Source organism: Loxodonta africana, chromosome 13, assembly GCF_030014295.1.
Source record: "Loxodonta africana isolate mLoxAfr1 chromosome 13, mLoxAfr1.hap2, whole genome shotgun sequence".
Lineage (NCBI taxonomy): Eukaryota > Metazoa > Chordata > Mammalia > Proboscidea > Elephantidae > Loxodonta > Loxodonta africana.
Genome location: NC_087354.1, coordinates 94479323 through 94505194, shown reverse-complemented (window position 1 = coordinate 94505194; position 25872 = coordinate 94479323). Strand labels below are relative to the sequence as shown.

Genomic DNA, 25872 nt, shown 5'->3' with positions numbered 1-25872 from the left:
AGGCCCGGGTCCAGGAAGCCCCATGTCTTCTCCAGAGAGAAGTCTGAGGAGACAGGCTGAAGCTACTGAGGCATTTGGTACATTTGTGACCAGATGCAGATCATCTTTTGTTCTACTGTTTTCCAACCACTCGTCCCTATTTATAGTTTGGAGTCATACAAGAGTAGACCCTAGCATTTCCCTGTTGAAACTTTTATTTTCCTCTGAGAAGTCATCACCACCCCAACGTTCTTAATTGCTTCCTCAAATGCTGTCTCCATTTACCAGCTCCTTTTCTAAATGGGCTCCAGAGTGAAAGCAGAGCCTGGAAGATGCAGAGGTCACGGACTTTCCCCAAGTCAACTCCTAAAGCTCCCATTCTGGCTGACCACAAATTCCTGAGTCTTAGCATTTTATGGTGAGCTCATAAGCCCAATCTGTTCCAAGGGGGTCAGTTCTCTTAACCACCATGCTTCACCAGAGAGTAGTCCATCAGATGGGATAGGAGAGAAAATCTTCTAGTCACAGAGAAGAGCCTGTGTGAAGCCTCAGAGGCTAAGGAGACCTGAGAGGTGTTCAGAGTGGACATTGTATGACCAGGGCTGGAGAGACATGATTCCAAGAGAGTCAAATGAGAAGTTTTGGACAAATCAACTCCTGGTCACACTGTAACAATTCCCTGTACTCTCTCTCCCCCACCAAGGGATAGTAACGACATGGAGGGCAGAGAAAAGTTGCAATTCCTTTTTTATATCTAAGCCCCCTTTTCCCAGTCTGGGACTGGCAGTATTCAAGCTCCTACTTGAACTGTTTCATATTTTTCTTTTTGCTGTGTTTCTATTTAAAGTGGGCCCATGAACTGAGCAATGTCAGGAATGATGTCACACAGGGTTATGGAAGCCATGCCGTTCATGCTGATCTCACCTACTCTTTTGGAGAGGGTGTCGATCTGAGATCCTGTGGGAGAGCACCTGGAACTACTCTATCACAGAAATTCTGGACTAAACCGGGGTCCCCAAGTCACCAAACGGCCATGCATCATGAAGAACTGGGAAAAGGGATAAAGATCCTTCAGAACATCATTATGATTGGACATCTTCACCCAGAGAGGATGAAACAGTGATACAGAAGGAAAAGGCCTTTCTGTAAGACTCTAGATAAGGGTGAGAGGAAAAATTGTCCCAGACTGATGTGTGTTATGGAACAAAGGGTCTGGTTTCCACCAGAAAAGAGAGCCATGATGGGACAAGACGAAGGAATTGGGAATGGATAAGGTCATAAGGAGGAGCGTCCTGAGAAAGCATTTCCTGTCATTTGGTGGGCAATTAACCAAATTCTTATATCAATAAGAAATGTAGGAATAAGTGAGGGATCAAGCTACAGAATTCACTGGGAGTTCAAGAGCTTTCCAGGCACTCTGTTGTTTAGGATCTGTACCTGGTGGAAAGGAAGGAAGCCAGTGGACAACTAGAGCAGAGAGTATAGGATGGGGGAAAGGGTGGTTAGAGAGAAGCGTACTTATTATATTTTCTAATGACATGATATTAATGTACTATGTGAAGAATTAAGAAAATATTTCAGGAGGTTCTGGGAGTGAGAAGTTGAAGGAGCCCAGAGCCCACATCATTGAGGGTAGAAGATGGCTTGCAGACTCCTCCCCTAGATTCAGGAACTCCCCTTCTCCTCCTATGTCTTCTCCCCACATCTCTCGAAGGGCCTAAAAAACCCTCACAGCAAAGAGAGCTGTAGGATAGAATTTTTTTACATTCCTACTTTTCTTAACCTGAATTTTGTCTAGGATCTTTAATTTGCCACTCCTTTCAGGGCAGTTTTGTTGCCCTCTCCACTACCATTATTTTTGCTACCCCTCACCACTACTCCAGTGCTGCCCTCCAGTGGCCCTATTTCCTTTTGCTTCCTAGGTTTCTAACTGGCCTCTAAAACCCTCTTGAGAGATCCCCTGCTGCAACTTCTGTCACGGAGTTTGCACTCCACTCCCAAGATGCTTCCATCTCTTTCTTCCTTAACTCGCCAATCCTACCTTCATACTCAGAAAAATACAGACCCTTATGTTGACATGTACAACCCACCCACACACACAGTTGATGTGGTTGTGTCTTGGCTACTGAGATTTGTACCATCGGACTCTCAAATATGGACATTTCTTTCTGCCTCACACTGAAAGAGTATTTCTCATAATGACATGGTGAGAGCTTTCTGTTCAGGGAAAGGCAATTTTAAAGGAGAAGCTTTAAATTATACATAAACATACAAATTTTGCTCTAAGTATAATTCCTTGAATAACAGGTCTTCCCTTAATGGCCACATAAACCAGAGACTCCATCAGCCTGAAACCAGAAGAACTAGATGGTGTGCAGCTACAGTCAATAACTGCCCTGACAGAGGATACTTGCAAGTTATAAAAATGATGGTACCCTCAAATACAGCCCTTATACTGAAAGAAAAGACCAATATGAATGTCAGAGATACTCTGAAACTTGCTCTTGAACGTAAAGTAGCTAAAGGAAATGAAAGAAATGATGAAGTAGAAGAGCTGAAGAGAAGATTTGAAAGGGCGGCTCGAGAAGACAAAGTATGATAATGACATGCGCAAAGACTTGGCGTTAGAAAAACAAAAGGGAAGAACATGCTTGGCATCTCTCAAGCTAAAGGAACTGAAGAAAAAATCCAAGCCTCGAGATGCAGTAGTGAAGGACTGTATGGGCAAAATATTGAACAACCCAGGAAGCATCAAAATAAGATGGAAAGAATACACAGGGTCACTGCACAGACACACACACACAAAAAAGCACGGGTCGATGTTCAACCATTTCAGGAGGTAGCAGGTCATCAAGAACTGATGGTATCCAAGGAAGAAGTCCACGCTTCAAAGGCATTGGCAAAAAACAAGACTCCAGGAACTGACAGGTACCAATTGAGATGTTTCAACAAACAGATGCAGCACTGGAGGTGCTCAATCGTCTATGCCGAATAATTTAGCCAACCGATTGGAAGAGATCCATGTTTGTGCACATTCCAAAGAAAGTGATTCAACAAAATTCAGAAACTATCAAACAATATCATTAATATCAAAACCCAGTAAAATTTTGCTGAAGATCATTAAAAAGAAGTTGCAACAGAAATTCAAGTCAGATTCAGAAGAGGATATGGAATGAAGAATATCATTGCTGATGTCTGATGGATCTGGGCTGAAAGCAGAGAATACCAGAATACCAGAAAGATGTTTCCATGCATTTTATTGACTATGAAATGGCATTATACTGTGTGAATCATAACAAATTATGGATAACACTTCAAAGAACGGAAATTCTAGAACACTTAAGTTTGCTCATTTGAAACCTGTACATAGACCACGAGGCAGTTTTTCAGAGAGAACAAGGGGCACTATGTGGTTTAAAATCAGGAATAGTTTGTGTCAGGGTTCTATCCTTTCATCACATTTATTCAATCTGTATGCTGAGCAAATAATCCAAAAAGCTGCACTCTATGAAGAAGAACGTGGCATTAGGTTTAGAGGAAGATTCATTAACAACCTACGATATGCAGATAACACAAACTTGGTGAAAGTGAAGAGGACCTGAAGCACTTAGCGGTGAATATCAAAGACTACAACCTTCAGTATGGGTTGCACCTCAACATAAAGAAAACAAAAATCTTCACAACTGGACCAACAAGCAACATCATGATAAACAGAGAAAAGATTGAAGTTATCAAGGATCTCATTTTATTCAGTTCCCCAGTCCACGCCCATGGAAGCAGCAATCAAGGAATCAAATGTATTGCAAATCTGCTGCAAAAGAACTCTTTAAGCTGGTGACAAGCACAGATGTCACTCTGAAGGCTAAGGTGTGCCTGACACAAGCCATGACATTTTCGAACGCCTCATACGCATGTGAAAGCTGGACAATGAATAAGGGAAACCAAAGAAGAAATGCTGCCTTTGAATTATGGTGTTGGTGAACAATATTAAATATACCACAGACTGCCAGAAGAACAAACAAATCTGTCTTGGAAGAAGTACAGCCAGAATATTCCTTACAAGCACAGATGGTGAGTGTTTGTCTCACATACTTTGGACATGTTATCAGCGGAGACCAGGCCCTGGAGAAGGACATTATGCTTGGTAAAGTAGAAAGTGAAAAAGAGGAAGACCCTCAGTGAGATGGATTGACACAGTGGCTGCAACAATGGGCTCTAGCATAATAACAAGTGTGAGGATGGCACAAGACTGGCCAGTGTTTTGTTCTGCTGTATATAGGGTCACTATAAATTAGAACTGACCTGATGATACCTAACAACAACAATACCCTGTTCGGCTCACTGCCTGTCTCTTAGTTTGCTGTACTGTGGTGGTTTGGATGTTGCTATGATGCTGGAAGCTAGGCCACCAGTATTTTAAATACCAACAGGGTTATCCATGGTGGACAGGTTTCAGTGGAGCTTCAAGACTAAGACACACTAGGAAGAAAGACCTGGCGATTTACTTCTGAAAAGTAGCCAATTAAACCCTTACAGATCACAAGAGAATACTGTCCGATTCACTTGCTTTGGACATGTCATCAGGAGAGATTAATCAGTCCTAGAGGAGAATATCATGGTTGGTGAAGAAGAAGGCCAACAAGGCTGTAGGAGACCCTTGGTGAGATGGACTGGCACATTAGCCATAATGATGGAATCTAAATTGCTGGCACTTGTGAGGATGACACAGGACCTGGCAACCTTCAGTTCTGTGTTACCTAAGTTCACCATTAGTCGGAGTCACCTCAATGGCAGCTAGCAAAAAATTACTGTTTGAGAGGAGAACTGAGATATGAACTTGATACAATATACCAAATATTAAAATGTTCAAAGATCTCATGTTTACTGTAAAAGAATAGGAACTGAAAATACAACTTTCAAATCACTAGAAGGAAAAAGAAAGTAAGAGAAATTTCATCATTCCCATAAAAAAAGAAACAGGAAAGGCAGAATAATAATAAAAAAAAAAAAGAACAGTGAATATGAAGTATAATATTGGAATTATGTCTAAATGTATGAGTAATAGCAAGAAAAAGGGATTAATACCTTAGGAAAAAACATGTACACTCAGCTTAGACTTGCAAATCCACCCATATCTTATTTATAAAAGAAAGTTAAAACATAATGATAGAAACTTTTAAATTATGTAAATGAAGAAATTTCTACTGTCTAATGACTACATGAACAACCCTCTGCCAGATACTGTTGATACAGAAATGATTAAGAAAAGATTCCTTGCAGTCTGGTGAGAGAAACAGCCCAGTTAACAAATCAGTTATCAATTGCTGTATAACAAATGACCCAAAAATGAAGTGCCTTAAAAGAACAAGCAGTTACTTAGCTCACAGTTTTGCAGGTTGGCAGTTTGGGGTTCTTCTGGTCTGGGCAGACTCAGCTGCTCTCGTCTGGGCTCCCTCATGTATCTGGAATCAGCCACCATGTCAGCTGGTGGGCAGAGGGCCTGAAATCTTCTCAGCTGGATTCTCTCTCTAATGGTCTCTTGTCATTTATTAGGGTGGCCTGGGCTGTTCCCATGGGTTCTCAGTGTTTGAAGAGCAGCAAGAAGGCAAGGAGGAGCCCTGGTGGTGCAGTGGTTAAGGGCTCAGTTGCTAAAGGAAAGGTAATCAGTTTGTACCCACCAGATGCTCTGGAGAAGAAAGACATGGCACTCTCCTTCTGTAAAGATGACAGCCTTGGAAATCCTATGGGGCAGTTCTACTCTGTCCTTCAGGGTCACTATGAGTTAGAATATACTTGAGAGTGATGGGTTTTGTTTTTGGTAAGAGAGCAAGTCACGATGTGTCTAATTATATTCGGTCTCTGCTTCTATTGGTCTTTGTACTGTCCCAAAGGCCAAAGCAATCATAGATCAATCCAAATTCAAGGACTGGAGGAAGAATCTTGCTCTTGAGAAAGGGAGCTATAAGTCATATAATATGTATGGATACATACATATTAGAACATGTGGCCATTTTTGCTATCCATCACAACATGTAAATGCAATCAAGTTTGTCCCTAGTTGTGGCAGAAGCGTTTCTTAAATACAATAGAGTATGCAGCAGGGTGGGAAATTCTACCAGGTGTAGGGTCGGAAAGGCTTCCACCAGGAAGCGATGCTTGACCTAAATTTTGAAATACGAGTGGATGGTTAGGAGATTTTCTTTTTTTATATATTTCCAACCACTTGCCCACATTCTACCATCTGTAGTCACACAAAACGAGCCCTCTGCTCCCATGTTGACATCTTTATTTTTCCTTCAAATCCTCAGGCTCTCCTCTACCTACCAAGCACAACTTCCCAAACCCTGCCTTAAAATGTTTCAACAATTTGCTTGTTCCTTTTCTAATTGCCCCTTGGACAAAAAAGGAGATCAAGCAGAGAACAGTGGACCTTTCCCCGAGGGCTTTCCTAAGCCTCCCAGGCAGGTTGACCATAGACGTCCGGAGTCTCAGTGCTTTTCTGTGATGATGTAATCCTACCCTTTTTAGTGGCTCCAAGGGAGAAGCGTGTGGACAGGCCAAGAGGCTTCACAGGGTTTAGAGTCAGGAGGTCAAGAGAGAGTGGCCTAGACACCACCACTGAGTGATGGTACCTCCAGGCAACAGACCAAAAACTCCATTCTGCACGGATGGCTACGAAGGGTGAGTCTTTTGGAAGAGTTTTCTTTTATTTAATCAATAGATATATATTGGGTATCTCCTATGGGTGGGGTTCTGTCTCACTTTCTGGGACTGCCAAATATGAGGCAGACCTCATCTTTGTCCCCAAGTTATTTACAACACATTTGGAAGACACAAACTGGAAGTTGAGCATCTCCTATGACTCAGTGCTATGATGGAGAATTACTAAAAGATTACTAGGTCCTCTGAATACATAAACCAGAAGCACAGACTGGGTACCTTGGAGGAGGAACCAGTCAACAGGAAGGGACAGAATGTCTACTAGCCAGAGGGAACAGCCTGTGTGAAGCCTAAGTGGCAAAGGAGGCCTGAGAGGTGTTCAGAGTGGACATTGTGTTTCTAGGGCTGGAGAGATTTGATTCAGGGCCAGGGAAGAGGTTTGGGAGAAATAGCGACTCATTATACTCTTCTATTTCCTCAACTCACAGTTTCCTTCCTCTTAGATGTTGACTTCTTTAAGTGAACATTTCAATTCATTTTTAAGATATAATTTCCCTCCTCCCAGCCTCCTAGCCTCTCCCACAACAGTTGCCATATTTTTTCCTAGTGCGCTGTTTAGATTCAAATTGGGCCCTTGGAACTGAGCGATGTCAGTGATGATGTCACACAAGGGTTACTGGAAACCTTGGTGCTCACTCAGATCCCAACTGCTCTTTGGAGAGGTTGTTGGTCTGAGGTCTCCTGTGGGAGAGCGACTTTGGATACCAAAGTACAAACGGTTCTGCCTAAATCAAGGTCCCCAACTTGTGAGAGTTTGGGACATCATCTCTACGTGGGAGGTGGAGAAACATCTTGCCGGTGACCATCCTTCGTGGTTCATCTTCACCCAGCCAGAATGGAGCGGCAATACGTGAGGAAGAGGCCTTTCTCTAAGGCCCGAGGTAAGGGTGGGAGGAAAATTCAGTCTGTGCGATGGGTGCTGGGCAGCAAGGGGTTTGATTCACCCTGGAAACAAGGACCACAAGGGATCACCGAGGCTTTCACCTGAAAAAACTTCCTGTCAATTAGTAAACAGTAAGAAATTATACTGTGAATAAATAAATGAAGGAATAAATATGTGAGTGAAGTATAGAATTCTACTGTCATCTGAGGGGCTTTCCATAACAGTAGCAGACAAGTCAGATTGGTGAACTCTCCTGCTTTGTTAGTGGAAAGAACGCAGGTGGGCAACTGGGGCAGTGGGTATAGAACCAGGGAGAAGGGTGGTTACAGAGACTTGTACTTAATTTTTTCATGAGAATGAATTAATATATCATGCGAATTAAAAAAATATATCAAATTTATCAGGAGGTTTTGGGAGTGGGTGGTGTGATGGAGCACAGTATGACACATTCATTCAGAGTTCCCAGTCAATGTAAGCTGCCACAGTCCTCAGCCTGGACTCAGGCAGAAGAAGGTCCAGGAAGGCCCTGCCCCTCTAGCTCTAGGGATTTCCCTTCTCCTCCAAGGTCTCCTGACCATCTTTACCTAAGGGTTTAATATTTCTTCTAGGTAAAGACAGCTATAGTATAGATCGTTTTTTTTTTTCTCTTGTAATTGCAAAGTTTTATTTTTTTTAATTGTGTTCAAAATATACATAAAACATAACTGAATAATTGCTAATGTATGAGTCAGTGATACTCATTACATTCTTCAAGTCATATAACCATTCTCAATATCCTTCTCCAAACTTTTCTACAATCAATGCCCCAGTGGAAAAACTTCCCCTTCCCCCGCCCACAACTGGCAACGACCAATAATCCTTGCTTTCTATATATTTGCTTATTTCATATAAGTCAGATCGTACAGTATTTGCCCTATACTTAGGGCAAATACTAACTTATTCCATTTAGTATGATGTTTTCCAAGTCTAGCAGGAAAGAATTTTAAAATTCCAACTATAGCTAACCTCAGTTTCTGCTATCATTCTTAGTTATCCCTTCTTTCTTCGACTAGTCTGCCCCCCCCTTTGTCTTCTTTGTTGCTGCCCCATTCTGCCCTTCAGTGGCTGAGCCCTGCTTTCTGCTCCCTCCTTGATCTCTGTATCCTTCTAACCAACTGCTGGCATGTTCCATCTCTGAATCTTGTCTCTCTCAAGCTTTCCCTTCATCCAACGCACCAGACCTAGCTCCATCTCTTTCTGCATCCTGAACTCTGCAGTCCTTCCCACAGATTCAGAAACATACACAGACCTTTAGGTTGACACAGACAACCCACTGAGACATACACAGGAGAGGAGGCTGTGTGTTGTCCATCTGAAGTTCTCGCATCAAGGTTCTCAGATACGGCCGTCTCTTTCTGCCTCACTTCATCTACTAAGGACTGGGCTTCTATTCCGAGAAAAACAATTTTCATCTTCTACTGTGGCTGGGTTAAGAAGGGTGCAAGGAAGAGGTATACATGTAAGAATCATAACTAAATATACACATTCTTCTCTTTACGTATAACTCCTCTATAAAAAGCCTCTCAGTAAAAAGAGGATGAAAAGAGGTGACCATTCCTCTGGAGTGTTTACCCTCCAAATTTACTAAGAATATCACCCGCATACAAAACATCAAGTCACACATTTATTATGAAGCTTCATGGGAATGAGGTCATTTCTAAGTTCCAAAGGAACAAATTCATTGGAATTCAATAAATGTGGAATTAAAGAAAAATAACTTCTTAAAAAATGAACTACCATAAACAGTGCCACTTTACAATGGAGACTTTGTCTTCCACAGCAGTGCCCCCAAAGGGTGGTGGGTCTCTGGGGAAGAAGAAAGAAACCATGGGGTCTGCAGAGGTGGAGGATGTGGTGATGGAGAGGCCTCCAGGGGTCCCTATGACCAAAGCTTTGGGGTCACAGGTGAGAATAAGGACCCTGAAAGCTCAAGTAAATTAACTCTCTATTCTCAGAGGTCTCTATCCAAGAGGAAAATGTGCAACAGTCAACAACATCCCATGAAAAAAGTCGAAGCTCCAGGCCCAGGAAGATTCTAAAACAATCCGAGAACCCTTCTCCTTTATCTTCCACCGAGCAGACCTCTCACTCCTCCAGCTACGGGGCTGCCCCAGGAAAGCCATGGGTCAGGTGCGCATATTTCACCAAGGTGCGCGCGGTCAAGGGGGTGGCGGTCTCCTGGCAGACCAAAACCTCCTTTGACCCCGTGGGCAAAATGCCCCAGGTCTTTGAAGCCGAGCTCTCTGAGGAGAGCACCATCGGCTCTGCCCCCACTCTGGCCAACACTGAATCCCTGGTCAGCAACCTGGAGCCCTGGCAGGAGGGGCCCCAGACCTGTACCCAGGAGCCCACTGACCAACGGGAGGAGCATGCTGAGAGACCCCGCGCAACCACCCCGGAGTGGCTGGTGACCCGTGAGCACGGCTTCCGCTGCGTGGCCTGCTGCCGCGTGTTCGAGTCCCGGGAGGCCCTCGTGGCCCATGCGGAGCATGGTGTGAGCCAGGGCTTCAGCTGCCGGGTCTTCTTTGAAGAGCTGCTGGAGAGGCGGCTGCCACGCTCAGTGCAGCGCAGGCCCAGACGCTGCCACCAGCTGGCCAGGCGTTGCCTGATGGCCGCCAAGAAGAGAGAGGTGAGGGAGAAGAGAGCGGTCTGCAGACGCCTGGAGGAGCAGCTGGAGAAGCAGAGAGAAGAACTGAAGAGGCTGAGGCACCAGCTGGACAGGCTGAAGAGGCAGGAGACCAGGCTGCAGAAGGAGCAGGCGCACCACCGAGGCCAGAGGGGGAAGCGCCTGAAGACGTGCTAGAACCCCGGGACTAGGAGGAGCAGGGCCTTTGGGCTGGAAACGTGGGCCCTTCAGGAGAGACCTCCATTCAGGTTCGTTTCACCCAGCTTCCCTGGAAGATCATACCCTCCTTCCCCTGTGACCCCAACCCTCCCAACCCAAGTGCACAGAGAACTCCAGCCCTAAGGGGGATCTGGATGGAAGAAGCCCCAGATAGCTGACCGCAGACACCAGGTCCCCTCAGAGGCTCCCCTGGCCCAGGAGAGGACAGGACAGGCCTCATCTGGATGGTGAGATCTTGGGACCCTAAGGATGAGCGCAGCATAAATAGGGAAAGGGAAATGGGATTTCAGTGGGACTTGGGAGGATTGGTGGGGGGGGGGCCCTGCTGAGGTGTGATGGTGAAGGGGGTGTCACTGAGTTCTTTGGAGGAGAAGGAATCAGAGAGATGGCAGGCTGTTGGGAAACATGTCTGCAGGTGAGCAGTGGGCATAAAGCCCTAAACCAAGGACTCTGGGTCCCTTCCCAGCAGTATAGAGGCAGAGAAAGAGGCAGGGCTTGGTAGGAGGAGAGGAGGGCAGGTTGAAGGAAAAGGAACTCACCCAAGCCATGTCTTCTGGTCTCCTAGGGTGAATTTGGGTTTATGATTGGGATGCATCCTTTTTGCCACATTAGGGGAATGTAAGTGGGAGGTGGTGTAGAAAAATCCCCCTGGGTGTTAACCATTTCTGGATAAGAGTTGATCCAGGGCTTGCAGGATATTTCCTGTAGAGCATGTCCTAGGGTAAGGGGTAGAGCTTTGGAACTTTTTCTTCTCCTAAATCAAGCTTGTATATTCCGGTTCTTGACATGTCAAACAAAGTTGCTAATTTTTTTTTGTTTTCCTGTGGTCAAATCTGACCTGTCGCGAGGTCAAAGAACTGGAAGAAAAAGGCCCTCTGAGGTGAAAGAACCAAAAGAGAGGACAGGCTTCAAACCCAGGGAGAACAGCGAGAACACAGGTGATCAGAGGTAATGGTGGGAAGGGGCAGATTCAGGCCCAGACTCAACAGTGGACAACAAAGCCCCAGTCTCAGTCGCGACATCAAATCCCAAGTCTGGGGAAGCCCTGGACATGACAGGGGTGTGTCCATCTCTCTAAGAAATGAGACCACAAGTATCACAGGGAACCCCCCAGGGGCAGAGGAATGGAGGGCAGGGCCTCTAGGATGGGCACCTCCGTCCACAGTCTGTCCTGTGTGTATTCCTCAGAGTGACAGGGACGGCTCCTGCGAGGCAGAGGGTCACAGGCAGAAAAGAACCAAGGTGTTCAGGCCAGGGAAATTCTGCAGTCTCCTAAGGATCCAAAACGAAAAATCAGAGATTCTCAGAGGTATCAGGGTGGGAGGGGTTGGCATTCCCAGGGTGGGGCGAGGCTGGCTGGGGAGGTGCTGGTTTCTGAAATCTTTTCATCAACATCTTTCTTCTTAAAAGCTACCTTCCCAGTTGATGTCCTCTATGATCTATGCTCAGACCTGAATGGGGCCTAAAATGCACAAAGGTGGGTTATCCAGTGGGGCTAGGCAGGGAGGAGGTGGAAGCAGCATATTCAGGAAAGAGAATCTTCTGGAGGCGCATGAGTTACCTAGTGAATTGCACATGGTGTCCAGCCTTCTACATTTAGCTGTAGACGTGTGCTTGCAAGACGTGTTTGAGGGGTAACTCTACTGACTTCCCCAAATTATTTTTGGTCATTTCCAGTTATAGAGACCAGAAGAACTCACTGGCTCCAAGAACAACAAGAAATCCACTGGATCTGATTATTACTTTCAGCAGTGTGCTCTCCTGCCAGTGATTCAAATCTTTTGTCTGTCATTCTGGAGAATTTTCACCTATTTTAAATATCTAACAAAACACGTTAAAATATACATATATCTATGATGTTTATGAATTTCCAAAGCTCTGAAATTGTTTTTTATCACATTTGCAAGATCACAGATTTGTGTGACAAAAAAATTTATGTCAGGGTCCCACCCTCATATGTAATTTGGTCCTGCTCCCCCAGGGTATCCAATGTTAATAGACACGTGTATCCTTCCCTACGTTTCTCTGCAGGGACACATATACACAGTCACAGGTACACAAGTACATCTGCTGGGGTGTTTACTTTTATGAAAGCCTGGTCACACTCCACCCACATTGCTCTCTCCCCTTATTTCACTTGATATTCTACCTTGATTCTCTGTAAGTCATTAGATATGGCACTGACACTATATTTTTTGATCTTTTAACTTACATGAATAATTTAAATAGATGATATCAATTCAGTACAATTTATCTGGACTTCTACATGTTCTTGTCAGAGCTATCAAGTCAGTTCTGACTCACAGTGGCCCTTTGCACCACAGAACAAAACACCACCCGGTCATGTGCAATCCTAAAAATCTTTGCTATATTTGAGCACACTGTTGCAGCCACTGTATCAATCTCATTGAGGGTCTTCCTCTCTTTCCCTGGACCTCTGCTTTACCAAGCATGATGTCCTTTTCCAGGGACTGGTTCCTCCCTCTTGATAACATGGCCAAAGCCATCCTTGCTTCTAAGGAATATTCTGGCTTTCTCCCTTTAAGACAGATTTGTTCGTCCATATGTAACACTACTAAAATGGAAACATTATCATCCATGCTTTTTAAGTCCACTCTTCCTGCGTGTTCTACCTCTCCTCCCCCTGTTCTTTCCTGCAAGTGAATCCAAGATAATTCAGGTTAACAATGTGGTAAGTAGTCTCTCTTATCCTTGCTTAAACAAGCACACGGACTTATACACACTCATAAACATAAACAGGTATTCAAGCATATTCAAACAATTGATATTGTTTAACCCAGATGTGCTCATTTTATATACACTCCTCTGCACCTAGATTTTTTCAGTAATACTTCAATAATACTTCACAGATATTTTTCCCACTCAACTACTACAACTCATTTATTGATGATGTAGCTTTACCATAAGTTATCTATCATTCAACTATCAATGTACAGTCAATGTTTGGTCAACACTAATAATAACTATCCTTTGTGTACTACAGGATCTGTTTCTGTGGAATAGACTCCATAGAGTGAGATTTCCAGCTCAAAGTATGTTTTAAAAGTACAGAGCCATGGCCATGTCTTTCCCCTAGAGGCTGTCCTAAAGCACCTTTCCAGCCATGTCTCAGGGTATCCTTCTCCCCACAGCCCAGCCAGCCATAGATGGTGTTGATTTTTAATTTGTGCCAGTTTCACTGGGACTTTGATATTTTCTTAACCACCAGTGTTTTTGAGCAACTTGGACTATGTTTACTGGGCATGTGGATTTGCTGTGAACGATCTGTTTGAATTCACTGCTCATTTTTCAAGTGCTTAACTTTTATCCTTCTGTGTAAAATGGAAATTGTTATTAAGTCTTGTCATCTCCATTTCACATGATTTTCCAAATCTATCATTTGTGTATCACATTTTTGCAAGCTTTGTCCCCCAGAACGATCACTTGAGTCAGCACCGTTTATTAAATAAATATAATTTTCTCAAAATACCGCCTTTGTATCAATGGTTATTGTGACTTCTTAGCAGATTTTGTTTCATTGGTCGACTTGTCAGTTTCTATGCTATGTAATATCAATTTGTTCTGTTACCTGAAGAGGTAACTTCATGTTTTGCTTCTCTATACCTTTTAAAGCAGCCGTAGTGTTGCAGTGATTAAGTGCTCATCTGCTAATCCAAAGAAGGTTTGGCGGGTCGAACCCACCAGGGGGCACTGAGGGGAAAGACCTGTTGTTCTGCTCCCATAATGATCACAGCCTAGAAAACCCTCTGGGGCAGTGAAATGGGGTCACTATGAGTCAGAAATGGACTCCAAGTCTCCTAACACCAGCAACATCCTCTGCTATCTACTGTACTATTTGTAGCATACGATTACTGTATACAATTCAAAAACAACTATCTTAATATTCCGACTGGAAATACATTCCACTTATATATTAGTTTTGGGGACCTCCATTTGATTGACAAGACTTCTCATTTGAAAATACGGCATATTTTTTGCATATATTCAGGTTTCATTTTATGTACTTTAGTACATTAGTTTTCATCATAGAGGTCCTTTGCTGCTCTGGTCAAAACAATGTTTTCCTAAATATTTTACAGTTTTGAACACAGTTTGATCCAGTCAAGTAGTAGGGGCAAGAGAATGGTCTGCCCTTCTCACCCTTGCCAATTTGAGACCCTCATGTCTATATTGGAGACAAACCATTGATTTTGATGTATTTGTCTTTTATTCAGGTATGCAATTATATCACCATTATTTGAAAAAATCTCTTATTATACTAGTTATTTAAATTTTCTAGTTTATTCCTTCACCTTAAAACTATGTTGAGTGATACCAAAATTTTTGTCTAGTTTCAAATTTATCAGAATGAGTTGAATATTAATTTTCCATTTATCTCACACCTGCTAAGTTTGGGGAGAATCTATTATGCCCCAATAGATAACTACTACTCTGACCTGCTGACCATTATTGTAATCACACACAACTTGTTTCTGACAGTTAAGTACTCCCACCTGGCCTCTGTTGAGCTGGGATCCCATGATTTGCATTGCTACTAGGCAGCTCAGCTCCCACTAACAACCTGAGCCTATAGACGATTGTTGCTGTTAGTTGTCATCAAGTCATTTCTGACTCATGACCACCCCATGTGGGCACAGTAGAACTATTCAATAGTGTTTTCAAGGCTTTCATCCTTTAGTAGATCGCCAGGACTGTCTTCGAAGGATCCTCTCAGTACGTTCAAACTGCCAAACTTTCAGTCAATAGTCGAGCACTTGACTGTGTGTGGCGCCCAGGGACTCCCTACAAAGTATACATGTTGGTAAGCTCCATGTTGGTGGTGCTGCCTCATGTCCGCATTCTTTATTCTTTTGATGAAATGGGTATCCTTCAGGACCTCCAAGAAATGGTCTTATAGAAGACTAACTCAGGCATGCCCACATATTGGAGGCTTTTAATCCCTCTTCCAACATCTGACACAGCAGGTCTGGCATTTCGATTTCCTAGAATGTGGGCCATTGCCTTTTCTAAGCTTCCAAAAGCAATCCCACAGCATATTAAACCCATTTCCAGAACCCTTGCTATGGCAATAAATCCTTGTCAACAAACTATCCTTGACCCAACTTTATATTAAACTCCCCTTGACTCAGCACCTTCACCACCCACTCCTCAGCACACCCCCGTCCTGCTCACACAAGGCAGCCAGATCTTGCAGCTCCTTCAGTGTACAGACCCTCCCCCCCAACCACAACCAGCACTTCCCCCTGTGGCTATGCTGGTATCTGACAACTAAGTATCTGGACAAATGCATGGGACACTATCTCAGGACTCTGCAAAGAAAGTGTTGAAGGTGGATGGGGGCGGGGCGGAACCAGAACATAAAGTATGAACATTCTAGAGGCTGAAATTAAATGAGCCCAAATCTCACAGCTGCACACCCGTTGTGGACAGAAACAGCCCCGAGAGAAGCCCTCTCTCATATAAATGGGATAGAAGGTCTGCAAAGGAGAGAGACAGGCAGCTGGGCAGGTGGGCAGACACCTGAAACTCTGGCAGAGGAGAATCCTTCTCTCTGACCAGAGTATGGAAGAACCAAATATTGTAGAGAAAGCTCCATTACATTTTCTCTCTCTCTGCTGTTAACTGACACCTAGTCAATTCTACCTCAAAAGGTGAGACTTTTCAAAAGCTGATCGCCAGGCTTGTCTTCTGAGGCGCTTCTTGACACGTTCAAAGTGCCAGCCTTTTGGCTGGTTGTCCAGTGCTTTGGCCCCATAGGCAGAACCAGTTACTGATGTGCACAACAGAATGAGGAGATTAAAGCCCCAGCATTCCCGCCAGTGGGCCAGGAAAGCACTCCTTCTGAACTCAGAGAGCAGAAGAGAAAGAGAAAGAGGAGGCTGTGCAAGAAAGAGATTCTGCAGACTTGCTATGAACTCCTGGTTCACCCCCCAGGTGCGTATCCATTGCCCTGACCCAAAGAAGCATTATCAAATCCTTTAAGACCCGCACTATGGGTTAGAATGCCATCAAGGTTCCATACTGAGTGGCGCTCACATAGGTTAGACCTAAATACACCTGCAAAGCCTTCAAAAATTGAACTAACATTTGAACCATAGAATACAGAAGATGGGACAGAACTTGGAGCCTGAACATAACTGGGTCAATTGACTGCTAAAAACAAAAAAATTCTCCATAAAATTTAAGCAGGACTTGTACTCTCAAAATCATAAGAAACAGATTTTAAAATGCTATTCTAATCCAAGAAATAACAGGGACACTTTTTAAATAAATGGAAAGATAATAGGTGCTATTTGCAAATGAAAATTTTACATGTTAAAAGTACAATCGTAGAAATCAAAAATTCAGTTGATATTTTCACAATAGCAGAATGGTGATGACAGAGAAAAAAACTAAATACTTGAAATAGAGCAGTAGAAAATATCCATTCTGCAAACAGAGAGGAAAATATGCAAAAAAATGGACAGTGCATCAAGAACTAGACAAAAAGCTTATTTATTGGAACTCCAGAAGAAGTGGACAAAATGTGTGGTGAAGAAAATAGTATTTGAAAAAATACTGGCTGAACAGTTTCCAAATGTGGTGAAAGACATAAACTTACAGATTCAAGAAGTTCAGCAAACCACAGCAAGTTAAAGAATTCCATGCCCCAATACCGTATTTGCACAAAAATATTCTGCGGGTTATGGGTTTTTTTGCCAACCCAGTGGGCCTTATCCCACATCCCAAGTATATTTGTAAGTACATTACTCTAATTTTTTTTTTTTTTTAACAGCAGCATGTAAAAAGAAAAAAACAGTGTGCTGTACTTACAGACATACCCGGGAGGGGAAAAACAGTTGACACACACACACACACACACATATATATATATATATATAGAACATGGGTTACTTGCATAAAAATACCATACATCATAATCAACTGCAGAATAACAAAGGTCAAGAAAATACTCAGGAAGGAGCTAGAGAGAAAACAACACATTTCACCTGAGAAAAATAATTTGAATGACTCTGTATTCACTATCAGAAGCCATGGAAGCCAAAAAAAAAAAGATTGTGCAACAACCTTTTTTCAACCCTGAAAGATGGAAATATTAACCCAGAATTCTATGTCCAATCATTACCTTCAGGAGTAAAGCACAAATAATGCCATTCTTAGGGGAAGGAAAACTGAGAGAATTCATCACCACCAGACTTCTAAGTGAAACACTAAAGGAAGTACTTCAGGTGGTAGACTTGGAATTTCAGTTGTTATTTAAGGAAAGCAGAAAACGTGGGAACTATGTGGATAAATATACTACGTCAACACTGTAGTTATTGCACAACATGGCGCTGGACAAACCTCTTCGGAAAGTTTTTCCAGTCTCTTGGAAACGCTTGGAAATAACATCCTGGCAAATCATTATTAGAGAATGGAATTAATTTTGACAATACCTGAGAGATGTCTGTAGTCAAGTCTCGTGAATAAACTGGAAAATAAATTTTCTGACTGAAACTAAGGTGTGGTAACAAAAAATGAGTCTCAGTTCCCACGTGGCCATGAGCTGGCTCTGAAGGTCAGCCTTCCCCAGAGAGGCATCTCAAGCACATTGGGAGCAATGGCTTCCTGTTGTTATTGCTAGGTGCCATCGAGTGGGTTTCTGAGTCATTGTGGCCCAGTGTAAAAGGAGAACTGCCCCGATAGGGTTTCCTGGTTTGTAATCTTAACGGAAGCAGTTCGCCAGGTCTTTACTCCTTAGAGCCTTTTGGTGGGTTCAAAAAACTAACCTTCGGTTAACAGCCGAGTGCTCAAACTTGGCACCACCTGGGCTCCTTGGAGCAATGGCAGCACCACAGAATTTGATAGAAACCTTCCCACAGGCCTTCTCTGAGAGGTAACCCCTTGCTTAAGGACCAAGTTTAGGTTTTATATACACTCATTCTACATAAAGTCTACATAAGAATTACAGTGCTTCCTTCAGCGGACAATATTGTATATGCCCTCCATAAACAAAATATGTCAAGGGCAAAGTTTAATATTAAACCAAGGCATTTCCCGTCAGTCCTTACCTGAGAGGGTCTTCGTGAGAATTTCCTGAGACTCTTGGAAAAGGACTTAGTAGACACTGCTTCTTTTTACCTCTTCGCTCCAGAACAGAAACCGCTGCTAAGAGGTCATGTGTCAAGCCCCAAACGCCTCTTCCTATCCTGAATGTAAGCTGTGTAATAAGACCGGGAACTAGGCATTCAGCTGGGTGAAGAAACCCAGGAGTATTTCCTGTCTTCAACACCTTCCAGATCCAGCGAAATCCTGTTACAAGTCACTAGATCAGCCCAGGAGCTGGAAGACTGAAATTCCTGGTCCTCTGACAACTGGGAAGGGCAGGGTGGGGTTAGGCAGAGCCTCCTTGACCATCACTTGCCCCAAGAGGCTCTGGAGGCTGCTTCATGTTATAGGTCAAAGGCCCTTCCAGCCCAGGCACATAAGAGCAGGGGAAGACTTTGTCCATTGAAAGAAGAGATGGTCACAGGAGTGGCAGGTTTTAGGGCACTCAGTATTGGTCAGCTTTGCGACTTCAGGACATCCTGGCCCATGGTCGCCTTCACAACTGGGCCTTTATAGCCTCTTCACCTCTCCGTCCTTCCCAGTTTTCTCCCAGCACCATGAGCTGTGGCTTCTGCTAGTTTCAATGATTTCAGTATTTCAGTAGCTCCTCACCCCACTCAGGGGAGGCAGTTTTGCAGATTGCGGGACACAAATACACAGTGCTGTTTAGGTGTCCTTCAACAGAAACACTTCTGAGGGTACAAGTTGGCCTGACACATTCTGAGACCCAGGCAGAGAGAGGCCCAGGGGGAGGGTCACTGGCTTCAGAAAGTGTCAGCACTCTCAGGGTCATGTCCCTGGGGTCATGCCCAATTGCAGGAAAAATGAAGTGGGCTCTGAAGCTCAGCATGTTGACCGTCCAGTACACAGGCCCCGGAAGCCTCTGGAGGATTCTGTCTTAGTCTAACACAGCACTCGGGAAATCCTCACAGGGTAACAGCAGTGATATGCCTGAGGATCTTTATTCTAAAAGTCTCAAAGCAGTTGATACAGTCTTGTGAGGTGGGAGATGAGAAAGCTTGGGACCACGGAGAGAGGGTGGCAAAAGAAGGAAGCCTCTATCACTCCCTCTGTTCAAGTTTTTTTTTTTTTTAATTGCAACTGGGGCTCCAAACAGGTCTTTGTTGTTAAAGTTGTATTTCTCTGTGTTAATTTATGATCTTTAACTCAAATCTAGAGTTTCGAGCTCATTTTGATAATTCCTCTTTAGTCTGTGGAGACAGGAGTCTGCCTTCAGCCAGTGGTGAGAGTGGAGGAAATAAAGTCCCTAGTCCAGACTGGGGCAGGCTCTGCTGCTCCAAAAACTAGGGGTGTGGTCCCTGGAGAGCCCTTCTGAGGGCAGCACAGGAGGGCGTCCTGCCTGGAGAAAGGGCAGAGGGGGGTGGGGGATTGTTTGTGTGAGCAGTGTGGCCTCTGTGGCTTTGCCTTCTCCCAGCGGTGCAACCTGGGGCCCTCCACGTGCGGACCCAGAGTCCGAGGGTGACCACAACTCTCCTACCCTTTCTGGGTCATCCTCTGGACCCAAGTCCCCATACGCCTCCTCTGCCCTACTATCCCAGCATAAGCACTGTGACTGGGATCAGGGATGTACCATGGGTCCTGCCCTCTGTAGCCTCAGGCTTCCCCTAGTTCTGGTGGGACCTGTGAGCCTGGCGGGTCTGAGTTCAGGGCAGAGCTGGGTGGGCTGGGACTCTGGAAAAAGGCTCCTGCAGCCAGCTCCTTCCTGATGCATGAGATTGTGGTGGGGCAGCCTCTGACCTCGCACCTCCCCTGGGCGCCCCTCTCCACACAGCCCTGCCCAGTCCCCTCCCCCCCCAACCGCCCAAACACCTCCTCCTGCCTCCTAGTCCTAGAGGAGCGCTCTTTTGATGCTCATTTGTAACTGGCACCCCATGGCCCTGCAGAGAGTCAATTCAGCTAATGACCTCAACCTGAAGTGTACAACTTTGAAACTGCTAGATAGGTGGGAAATGAACAAAAAAAAAAAAAGAGGAGAAATACTTAACAAGAACAATTACAAAAAAAGTTATATTAGACTGTATTCTCACATCATGGACTCAAAGAGGCTGGGTTGTATTTTTGTTTACAGATAAGACTTAGATAAGGGAATTGGTGCCAGAAATAGATGTAGAGTCTGACTTTGGAAAAATGAAGGAAAATCTGGGATTGATCAATTGACGTGGATGAGACTGAAAATAGTGATAACAACATAACATTTAAAGATGAAATCCTAGCAGCCTAGAACATGCAGTGGAAATTTTTCTAAGTAGCACCAGAAAAGACCTTTAATCACTACACAAAATGGGTCAGTAGTTCAAGATCTCCCTAAGAAAATAGGAGGCCGAGACCACTTTCATTCAGGTTGCAGCAAACAGGCAAGAAACAGAGCATTTTAATCTTGTGCAAAGTCAGAAAAGAAGAGAAAAAGATGACATGCTCCTCTACTTCATCCCTAAGGCTAGTTTAATATTGACACCAAATTAGACAAGGATGGTAGAAGAAGAGTTACAGGGCAAGCACACCAAGTAACTGAGATGCAAAAACCTACATAAAATACTGGCAAAGGAAATGCAGCAAAGTATAAACCATGTAATACGCCATCATCAAGGGGGTTTATCGTCAGCATGTAAGCTTGAGTGAACATTAAAGATTTGATAATTTAATTCACCATAAGCATAGATGGAAGAAGAAAAGACATGCTCATCTCAAGAGATGGGGACAAAGCAGTTGATAAAATCCAATCACACTGAGAGATAAGGACGCTGAGCAATCATGGACCAGAAAAGGAGTTCCTTAAGTTGGAAAAATACAACTGGCATGATAGTTCATGGTGAAATGTGGGACATTCTCTTTAAAATTAATTAGCGTTAAAATAAAGATGATTTCCCAATTTGAAGACTGGCATCTGGCATCTTAAACATTAGCAAGTAGCCATCTAAGATGCATCCATTGGTCTCAACCCACCTGGATCAAAGGAGAATGAAGAACACCAAGGACACAAGGTGATTACGAGCCCAAGAGACAGAAAGGGCCACATGAATCAGCTACTACATCATCCTGAGACCAGAAGAACTAGTCAGTGCCTGGCTATAACCAATGACTGCCCTGACAGGGAACACAATAGAGAAACCCTGAGGGAGCAGGAGAACAGTGGGATGCAGACCCCAAATTCTCAAAAGACCATACTTAATGGTCTTACTGAGACTGGAAGGATCCCGGGGGTCATGGCCCCCAGACCTTCCTTTGCCCCAGGACAGGAACCATTCCCGAAGCCAACTCTTCAGACATGGATTGGACTGGGCAATGGGTTGGAGAGGGATGTTGGTGAGGAGTGAGCTTCTTGAATCAGGTGGACACTTGAGACTATGTTGGCATCTCCTGCCTGGAAGGGAGATGAGAGGGTGGAGGGGGTTTAGAAGCTGGCGAAAAGGACACGAAAAGAGAGAGTGGAGGGAGAGAGCAGACTGTCTCATTAGGGGGAGAGTAATTGGGAGTGTGTAGCAAGGTGTATACGCGTTTTTGTGTGAGAGACTGACTTGATTTGAAAACTTTCACTTAAAGCAGAAAAAAATTATTAAAAAAATAAGGATGCTTTCTATCATTATTTATATTAAATATTTAACACTGGAGGTCCAAGCTAGAACAAAACGACAACAAAAAGAAGGAAAAGCTGCAACTGCTATTATTCATAAAAAAAAATAGATTAAAGAAATGCCTCCACGAAAAATTTACAAACCATTGAAATTAATGCTAGTCAATCATAAATATAAACTAAAAAATAAACTGCATTTCTATACATCAGCATCAAACCGACTCTGTTGTAGCTCTTAGTGAAAGCAGAGGACACTGATAAGGAAATAGCAGGATTCGGGTGGGCTAGACAAGGAGGGGAGAACACTATTTTACACCAGGCTTCATGTATAACCATGGGTATGTGTTAGTCATCTAGTACTGCCATGAGAAAAAAATAACACAGTTGGGTGGCTTTAAAGAACAGATACTTATTTTCTCACAGTTCGGGAGGCTAGAAGTAGGAATTCAGGGCATGGCTCATGTCGACTTCAGCTTCTAGCAGCTTCCAGGCACCCTTTGCGTTCCTGGCCTTGTAGATTATATTCCCCTTTGTCTGTCTCCCTCTTCCCCTGTTTGTGTCTGTGTCTATTCTGCTCTTTTTATAACTCAGAAGGGATTAGGTTTAGGACCCACCCTACACTGGTATGCCCTCATTAAAATAATTTTAAAAATCCCCTATTTCCAAATCAGGTCACATTTATAGGTACAGTAGTTAGGATTTCAACATACCTTTGGGGTTACACAATTCAGTCCATATAGTACGCTCACCAGATATTCTGGACTGAGAGTACAAACATGAGCAGCTAAGAGTTCTATTTTTTTTTTCTATATTAGCTGGCTATAACTTGTCTGAGTCCACCCATATAAACTGTGGAGCAACTTATTATGAAGGACCAGGCCAACCTCTATCAGCCATGTCCATTATACGGAAAAACGCACACATTCCCATCACTGAAAAAAAAAAAATTCTTTTTTTTTTTTTTTTTTTTTTATCACTGAAGCCCTGAGAAATTCATCGATAAGGGTGGAATGGGGTTGGGACCAAGAATTGTTTCATGGCGTTGATAACATGGCATAGCTGTTAGACATCTACGTAGAGATGTCAGGTAATAATACTGACAGCTAACACTTACTGGTGCCAGGACTCTTGTTAGGGCTTCTCCCGTCTTAAGATACTTTCTCTGCATGATACCCATGTGAGGAATGTATCATTATAAGGCATATTTGACAGATGAAGAACTCGGTACAGAGAGTTAGACTGACATTTGAATAGAAGTCGCGAACCAGGAGGAGTTGAAATGGATGGAGGTGTAAACATCGCATCCTCAGCTACAGACAGACAGCCACGGACTCACTGAGGCATCCTAGAGAGAGGGTGTCAATAGAGAGAGAGAGGACTAAGCACTAAGCCTGAGGGCATTCTGACATCTAGAAGCCGGACAGATGAACTGCAGCCAACAAAGCTCTCTGAAGTCCAGTGTGGTTCCTGGAGCATGGTCTGTCCTTTCTCTGGGCTGCATTTTACCAGTCCCCCTCCCACCCGCACTGGATGTCCCCTTCACAATGGCAGGGACAGTGGGTACCTTTCACCACTGTGTCCACACGATGTAGACTATTCCTGGCACATGGAATCTCTCTAAATATTGATTAATTGAAAAAAACGAAAGATGAAAATGATGAATGAAATCATAGTTTGCTACCCCCACATGTCTGTCAGTTTGTCATACTGTGGGGGCTTGTGTGTCACTGTGATGCTGGAAGCTTTGCCACCGGTATTCAGATACCAGCAGGGTTACCCATGGAGGACAGGTTTCAGCTGAGCTTCCAGACTAAGAGAGCCTAGGAAGAAGGACCCAGCAGTCTACTTCTGGAAAGCATTAGCTAGTGAAAACCTTATGAACAGCAGCGGAACACTGATATATGGCCAGAAGATGACCCCCCCAGGTTGGAAGGCACTCAAAACATGACTGGAGAAGAGCTGCCTCCTCAAAGTAGAGTCAACCTTAATGACATGGGTGGAGTAAAGCTTTCGGGACCTTCATCTGCTGATATGGCACTTCTCAAAATGAGAAGAAACAGCTGCAAACATCGATTTAATAATCGGAACCTGGAATGTAGGAAGTATGAATCTTGGAAAATTGGAAATCATCAAAAATGAAACGGAATGCACAAACATCGATATCCTAGGCATTAGTGAGCTGAAATGGGCTGGTATTGGCCATTTTGAATCAGACAATCATATTGTCTTCTATGCTGGGAATGACAACTCGAGGAGGAATGATGTTGCATTCATCGTCAAAAAGAACATTTCAAGATCTATCATGAAATACAACGCTGTTAATGGTAGGATAATAACCATACTCCTACAAGGAAGACCAGTTAATACGACTATTATTCAAATTTACACAGCAACCACCAGGGCCAAAGATGAAGAAATAGAAGATTTTTTTCAGCTGCTGCAGTCCGAAATTGATCGAATGTGCTATCGAGATGCATTGATAATTACTGGCTATTGGAATGCAAAAGTTGGAACCAAAGAAGGATTAGTAGTTGGAGAATATGGCCTTGGTAATAGAAACGATGCCGCAGATCAAATGACAGAATTTTGCAAGACCAACGACTTCTTCGTTGCAAATACCTTCTTTCACCAACATAAACGGTGACTATACACATGGACCTCGCCAGATGGAACACATAGAAATCAAATTGACTACATCTGTGGAAACAGACGATGGAAAAGCTCAATATTATCAGTCACAACACGGCCAGGGGCCGACTGTGGAATAGACCATCAATTGCTCATATTCAAGTGCAAGCTGAAATTGAAGAAAATGAGAGCAAGTCCACGAGAGCAAAAACATCCCACCTGAATTTAGAGACCATCTCAAGAATAAATTTCACACATTGAACACTAGTGACCGAAGACAAGTTTTCGAAGGACATCAAGGACATCATCCATGAAGAAAGCAAGAGGTCACTGCAAAGACAGGAAAGAAAGAAAAGACCAAGATGGATGTCAGAGGAGACTCTGAAACTTGCTCTCGAACGTCGAGCAGCTAAAGCAAAAGGAAGAATTGATGAAGTAAAAGAACTGAAGATTTCAAAGGGCCTCTCAAGAAGACAAAGTAAAGTATTATAATGACATGTGCAAAGAGCTGGAGATGGAAAACCAAAAGGGAAGAACACGTTCGGTGCTTCTCAAACTAAAAGAACTGAAAAAAAAAATCAAGCCTCGTGTTTCGAAAGTGAAGGATTCCATGGGGAAAATATTAAACGACGCAGGAAGCATCAAAAGAAGATGGAAGGAATACACAGAATTATTATACCAAAAAGAATTGGTCAATATTCAACCATTTCAAGAGGTGGCCTATGATCAGGAACCAATGGTACTGAAGGAAGAAGTCCAAGCTGCTCTGAAGGCATTGGCGAAAAACAAGGCTCCAGGAATTGATGGAGTATCAATAGAGATGTTTCAGCAAACAGATGCAGCGCTGGAGATGCTCACTCGTCTATGCCAGGAAATATGGAAGACAGCTTCCTGGCCAACAAACTGGAAGAGATCCATATTTATGCCTATTTCCAAGAATGGTGATCCAAACGAATGTGGAAATTACAGAACAATATCATTAATATCACATGCAAGCAAAATTTTGCCGTAGATCTTTCAAAAACGGCTGCAGCAGTATATCAACAGGGTACTACCAGAAATTCAGGCCGGTTTCAG

The 25872-nt window shown here is 43.6% G+C and overlaps 1 long non-coding RNA gene across 4 annotated transcripts in view; it reads right to left on the bottom strand.

Annotated features, from left to right (window-relative positions):
• LOC111749280 (uncharacterized) overlaps window positions 1–25872 on the bottom strand; it is a 101641-nt gene that overhangs the window by 54590 nt on the left and 21179 nt on the right. Inside the window, exon 3 of one of the 4 annotated variants that reach the window (XR_010317458.1) lies at window positions 11008–11182. The exons of the other annotated variants lie outside the window; for them this stretch is intronic. This is a non-coding gene — a long non-coding RNA (uncharacterized LOC111749280). Of the gene's footprint in view, window positions 1–11007; window positions 11183–25872 lie in introns of those variants that run through there. 4 annotated transcript variants of the gene reach the window in all.